Here is a 7,051-nt window from a genome sequence, read left to right as displayed (position 1 = left end):
TTATTTTGGCCAGTTTGATTCGAGTATCTGGTGGGAAATAAAGTGCAGTGGAGCGACATTAGAGTTCTGTTTTGCGCTCGACTTTTCATGAAGCCATTTGTGATCGGTGAGGGATTTTCATGTTTTGAATTATGTGTTTTATAATGTTGGAGCATTCCCATCCATTGTGGCAAATCGATTTTACAGCTCCATACTTGTGATCCCTTTCAACAAAATACATTATTGCTAATCCTTCATTTTTGTGCAGTTACGACCTTAAAAGCGTATAACTAACTAATAAAGAGCATTAAATTGATATTTTATTTTGCATCACTTTCACTCCAGCCTTTAACTCTAAGACTTCGGATAATGGGTAAATGGCTGAATTAGACTGACTGCAAATATGCAGCAGTAGCCTAAACTGTCATATTGACAATACATAACCTCCTGGAGCAGCAGCAGCAGCAGCAATATCAACATTAAAAAAACTGTGTGTACACATGCATGAATGATGCTTTCTGTACCAAACTTATCTGACGAAGTAAATCAATACAATAACTGTTGATGATCACAAGTCTTCAAAGCTTTTCATTTACACAAATGATGGATTGATCCAACAACAATGCATTAGTGCTGTCACTGTCAGGACTAATGGTGATACCGTCGCTTATGTTGAATAATGTTGGAATACACTGAAGCGTTGGACAAGCAAAATAATACATGAAAAGGACTGCAGCCACGCTCTTCAGAGGCATTATTAATAAATCAAACCTACTCTACCTGGAAACTCGACTGCACGCTTTGCATTACAAAACACACGTTGCTGCTACATCTGTTCACATTTTCACATCAATGGTGTCATCACAGATTAGTCATGCCCGCTAAGTCTGGCATATCAACAAGACACATGTCACGGTCCACCCAGCTTTACATTTGCATCACAGCGAAAAGACAGACAACAGCTAGTCATCTGGTTCAGTGTGCACTGATTTTTCTGTGTTTAAATAGAAAACAGGCAGTGCAACCTCTTTCATTTTACTGAGTAAAACTCTCTTACTGAGGGCTGGGAAAGGAACTCCATTGTAGTTTACAGTGAACCACATGCGCTCAGGTGGAAGATTCATTTCAAAATATACTCTGCAACTGATTATCTGCTAGAAGTGTAATGAGTAACGTAATCATTGTATTACCCAAGTTCACTGATGTAATTTATACTGTGAAAGTATTCCACTGCCCACTGAGACGCCTCAGACGACTTCATTACTTTCACGTCTTTAATGTTGCTTTAGAACAACAGTACACTTTAGAGTGAAAAACACATTTTGCTTTGGCGCCTCATTAGGTTCGCCCATCATGAGCGTGTTTTTTCCATTTTGCTGTTCTATTATATGAAAATTTTAAAGGGGTCTGAATTCTTTCATTTCACAGTAATAATGATTATATAACTGGAAATAATTGGAAAATTATTCCTGCATGGAAGAGCACTTAGGAAAAGCATTGCTTTGCACATGACATCTTCGCCTATGGTTTCAGATACATGAAAGGTTATTTTTTGCATCAAATCAACTCCAGTAAATCAGTTGTATCTATACTACCTGTTATTTCCATTGTCGTCCTATTATAACACATTCAAACAGGTTTGCCCTTATTGGCTTGACTAATTTTCCCTTGTATTTATCAAGACAGCAGGCTGACTGTTCTCCTTAGACGTATATTAATCTGTGCAATAATGAGCTGATGGAAAAAGAGAAATTAAATTGGAGTGTGTGGGAGGAGGTAAACCTATGCTGCAGCAATTATTTGGAGCTCCATGTTCCACCTGAGGCTTCACTCAGCTGTTGTCATATAGATTTCATAGATGTGGGAGCACAGATGGCAAAAACATAAGGTTTGAAGGATCAGTGGGTAGGATTTAGTGCCATCTAGCTGTGAGGTTGCAGATTGTACACAACTGAATACTCCAAGCCTCACCTTCCCCTTCAAAGTGTGTAAGAGAACCTACGGTGGCTGCTAAAAACGCGTGTTGGGTTTGTCTGTTCAAGGCTACTGTAAAAACCTGGCAACGCAACATGGTGGACTCTGTGGAAGAGGACCTGCTCCCTCTGTAGATATTAAGAGCTCATCCTAAGGTAGCAAAAATATAATTCTTATTTTTAGGTGATTATACACTAAAGAAAACATGCCTATGAATATATAGTATTTCTGCCAATAAATCCCCTTAAATCTTAGACACTGGACCTTTAAGACAAGATGCAACATGAACCACATGTCTGCACATACATTAAATACACAGACTAATAAATGTGTGCCCCGCCAAGATAAGTAATAAACAATAACACTTCATTTTTCTGTGGCTGAATGGAGTTTACAATTTCACCAGCTGTTCAAAAATGTTAAAGACTCAACGCAAACCATCTCTGTCAGCAACACACACTCAAAACGCATCTCATCGCACATACTTCACGTCTATTCCACATACTATCGCCTCTGACCACAGACTGTGTTTACACTCGCACTTAAACACATGAACCGCTCATGCTAACATTAAAAGTACATGCAAGTCCAGTTTCATTAGGCATGTGCTTTTGTTGAGTCAAAATAAATCCTCAGGAGGAGTGCAGAGAAAAGACGGGCTGCGTCGTCACTGCGTATTTGACCTATTGTAATTGTTTTTGCAGTGATTGAGTTGAAGCAAAAAAAAAAATTTCATAAAACAGCAGAAAGCTTTACTCTGTTATACCCTTTCTTAATAGCACTGGTATAAATTAAAAAGATGGAGACTGCGGTGCACTGACATGTTTAGGATTTATCTGGAGCCATCTGAGGAATAATTCATCCAGCCCAGCCCATAATCGGTCTACAAAAACAGCTTAGCAGGAACTGAGGCCTCTCATCCTCCGTGTTGCTCAGCTCAGTTGCATTTAATTCGCACAAAGGCAAAATGGTGTTTGAACACATTTTAAATACACACTGAAGAATGTTAAATGTTTGATGAGCTTGCCTCTACTTCTTATGTTTGCTATGTTGATTCTGCTTTCATGAAAAACTGGGGCATTGTATCTGTATTGATTCAGTGTCCCAGATTTTCTAGTGATTATCCTTAAACTGAACTTTATCTTTAACAGTAATGCGTCAGTGTTTTGGTCAGTCAGGTCCGGCAGATGTTATCGAATCGACATTTAATCCAATCAAAACCAGAGCTCAGGATCACGGAGTTCAACGCGGTTCATGTCAGCATTAATTTGAATTCGACTGAGAGTGAATGACCTCAGCGTCACGTTTTTACACCAGTGGAGACAAACGGTTACACTATCCGTCGCGAAATACTGCAGAGAGAGCAGACTTTGGGTGTGTTACGACACATGCAGTAGGTCAGCTGTGTGTGTGCTTGTGTGGTTTTTTATACTGTATGTGTCTGTGTCCATCTACTGTATATGTGATAGTACATGTGTGTGTGTGTCCACCTGGTAGGGTGTGTTGGTCAGCTGTTAATGATGCTGTCATGTCAGGGAGTCGCCTTTCTCAGGAGAAAAGGCTGACTCATGGGCTAACTGGCTGGCCTACTTTTACTGGGGCTGGAAACTGGATCACTGCAGGACACAAACACGTGCACACACACATGCGCACGCACGCACACACACACACACACACACACACACACACACACACACACACGCAGGGGCCCAGTTACTGTGCCCTAAGACATGCAAACATTACTCAGGTGCATGAACAAAAGTCACAGTTGAACCACGGATGACTCTTTGGGGAGAGTTCCACAGCTGGTCTGAACAAAGCTTCAAAAGCCATAATTCAAGGATATACTGTGTTTGACTTAATTACGATATTTACAGCCACAAAAGACTTTTTTCCAGCTGTTACATGTTTGATCTCTGTGTATATTTTTGACCAAGAAATCCCAAAGAAGGATGTTAGCTTCACTCAATCACCACACTTGAAATGGTTTCCTTAATTTATCCTTTTACTTAATTATTACTTTATTGCTTTGTTTATGAACCTCAACCAACACTCCCAAGAGTCGAATGGATAAATACAAACCTGACAAAAAGTGTTCACACTGCTAACAGATAACGATCCATCTGCTCTACAGAGGGCTGTCGACTGTTTTCAGCCCCCAGAACCAATTCAGGAATACGAGCATCAGTGTTATGTTTTGGCCCCAAAGAGCAACTCAGAAGTTCCTGCTGTACATTATTTAATTGTCTTCAAACTTGAAAGTCCACTAATTCAAGACTGGAACAAAAATGAAAAAGAAATAAACATCCAAAATATTTCTCTCCAAGGAAACAAGACATGCTCGGGGAACTTTTACTTCTTTATTAAACTGTGTGTTATCACATCCTTTCACTAGTGTCTTTTCACGCATTATTGTACAAAACCTAACTCATGGGCACATTTGTGAAATCATTAACTGTTAAAAGTACACTTGAATTAAAGTCCTAAAGAGCAACATTCAAGATTTATTATTTAAAATGTATTATAATACATCATGATCTCTCAGCATGCAACATGAAATGCAAAATACCCCATCCTCCATTTGGTCAATATTAATTTTTGGAGTCATGCATGGTTACTGGTAGGAGATAATGGTTTCGTATAATGGCTTTATGTGGCTATAAATAGTGCAGCAGAAATTATCTCAACCTCTATTATTGTGGAACAAAGGTTTAGCTCCGCTGAGTGTTTATCTGGACATTTCAGTTAAGTATAAGGTGAAAAGGTTTCATCTGTGGTATGTTTGCTGAATTTGAAACACTATTTAATGAGACATAAGCCTATTTTCCTGTTAAATGAGAATAAAGAGACATGGATGTGGGAAATCCCAGCCCTGAGGAAGACCTCAACAAAGTTCCTCTATAAAAAACAAGGCAAACTGGGAGTCTTAGATTTATGGAGGGAAGGGTGCCTGGGAATATTGCAGGAGGGAGTGTCCCTATTGTCTTTATAACTGTGTGATTTAGAAGACAAACTCTTAAACCTTCACCAGATTGAATAAATTCAGTGTCACACTGGGACCCGGGCCCATTAAAACAAAGTAATGCTCTTGTGTTCTGAGTGAACCCTCAGAAACAAGCTCCCAACACAGTTTTCGGTTGATTCATGGCTAAAGAACCGCTGATTTAGTAATTGAAAGTGTCATACTTTGAAAATGTTTCTATCACCCCGGGATGCAAAAACACACACACACATACACAAACACTCACATGGATAAAACTCTTGGTTTAGTGCAACATTTTCCTCCACATGTACCCCGTAATTATAGACATAAATTGTAGAACAGCTGCGAGATGACCGTTCTTTCTGGGATGACAAGAGGAACACACACAAACACTCACCGTGCACTTTGCACATATCCTCATTTGCACCCAAAAACCTCACCACAGCAACAAACAGAGCCACACAACCGCTCATACACACTGGCTCACACTCATCAGGTGGCAGAGATAATGAGACTCTCTCTATTTTGTAGCAGGTGAGTTCGCCTTAGGTGATCTGAGATGGAGCAGATTAGCAGAGGGAATGAAGGAATGCATGAATAAATACAAGTGTAGAGAGGATTAACAAAGCAATAAATAGGCAGATGTAAGTTTGCTATGTGTGAAACGAATATGGCTGATTTATGAGACTCTTAGGAGGTTGGTCAGAGGATTCTTGAGCAGAAAACAATAATTGTGGAACAGTCTGAATGGAGGATTCTAAATACGGGCAGATGGTTGCATGGTCATTGGATAAAAGGGATGGATATTGCAATGAGCTGATGTATGTGCTCATCCCTCTAGAGAAACGAAACAGAAAGGAGGGGTAAGTGGATGTTTGATCAATCAGCATATGAATGAATGAAAAACAAACTCGGAGAGACAGAGGAAGGGAAGAACGCTCAAGACAAATACAGACGGTCACAAAGTGCAGACCCACAGTTACAACAGCGAGTTTAAGTGGCAAGCTAGCAGCACTGATTTATGAGTGTTTGTTTGTATTGTTTGTGAATGACGTTGTTGACAAAGAGAGTCAAACAATACTCGTCTAAGCACTCGGTCCTCTGGAAATCATTACGCCACTGATGTTATCCCAGAGACAGAGAAGAATGTGAGAACGTAGTCTACGAGGCTCGGAAGAGACGAAAGTCAGGACTGAAAAGGAGGCAGTGAGAAAAGGGCAGAGTCAGAAAATATAGCGCTGAGAACTGGAGGTGGGTGAAGACGAGGTGAAAGGATAGACAGGCGGAGGAGCAGGAAGAGATAGAGGGAGGAAGGAGGGGATGAGAGACATCTGTTTTGTGTCAGAGACAGGTTACAGGCTGATAACGGGGCTTAGAGAGTGAACGAATGAATGAGAAAGAGTCGAGAGAGACAGAGGGGGGAAAAAGGGAGAGACTAAAGAGGAAAAAGAGTGCAAGGAGGGTGGAAAACATTACAGAGATAGAAGTGCCTAATTGGAAGAGACAGACATTATCATAAGCTGCAGAACTCTGAGGGCATGTCTCCCTCTTTCTCTCTCTGTATGGCTTTGTGTGTGTGTGTGCTGTAAGTTGGAGTGTTTGTGGATGTGTGTGTGTGTGTTTTATGTGTGTGAGCTGGTTCTAGATATTGTTGTATCTCATTAGGGAGGATATTTCTGCACCCAGTGGTTTTTATGTGCGTGTGTGTGTGTGTGTGAGACAGAGAGAGTGAGAGGGATGGTGAGAGCCAGAGATAAAAACAGAAAGATAAGAGAACGACTAAGAAAAGAATATCTACGAGGGGAAGAAACCATAATAAAAGATGAAAGAGAAAGCTCAGTGTGGGAGCAATAAAAGACACCACGACAGAGAGAGCTGGTTAGTATCAGGAAGCCATGATAATTCACAGTCTCAGGGAGGCAAAGACTTGTATTAGACACGATGTTTGCAGTTTTACTGCCCCAAAAAAGTACATTGAGACGTTAATAAATCATAGAAAATATTTAAAGTCTTGACACATTTTCTGTTTAAAAGGGGAAAAAAAAAAAAAGGTTCATGTTACAGTTATAGTTCAGCGCTGGGTTGCACCAGCTATGCTTAAGTTCAAATGTAGCC

Source organism: Chaetodon auriga, chromosome 13 (assembly GCF_051107435.1).
Source record: "Chaetodon auriga isolate fChaAug3 chromosome 13, fChaAug3.hap1, whole genome shotgun sequence".
NCBI classification, from domain to species: domain Eukaryota; kingdom Metazoa; phylum Chordata; class Actinopteri; order Chaetodontiformes; family Chaetodontidae; genus Chaetodon; species Chaetodon auriga.
Note: the sequence above shows the minus strand (reverse complement) of the source record.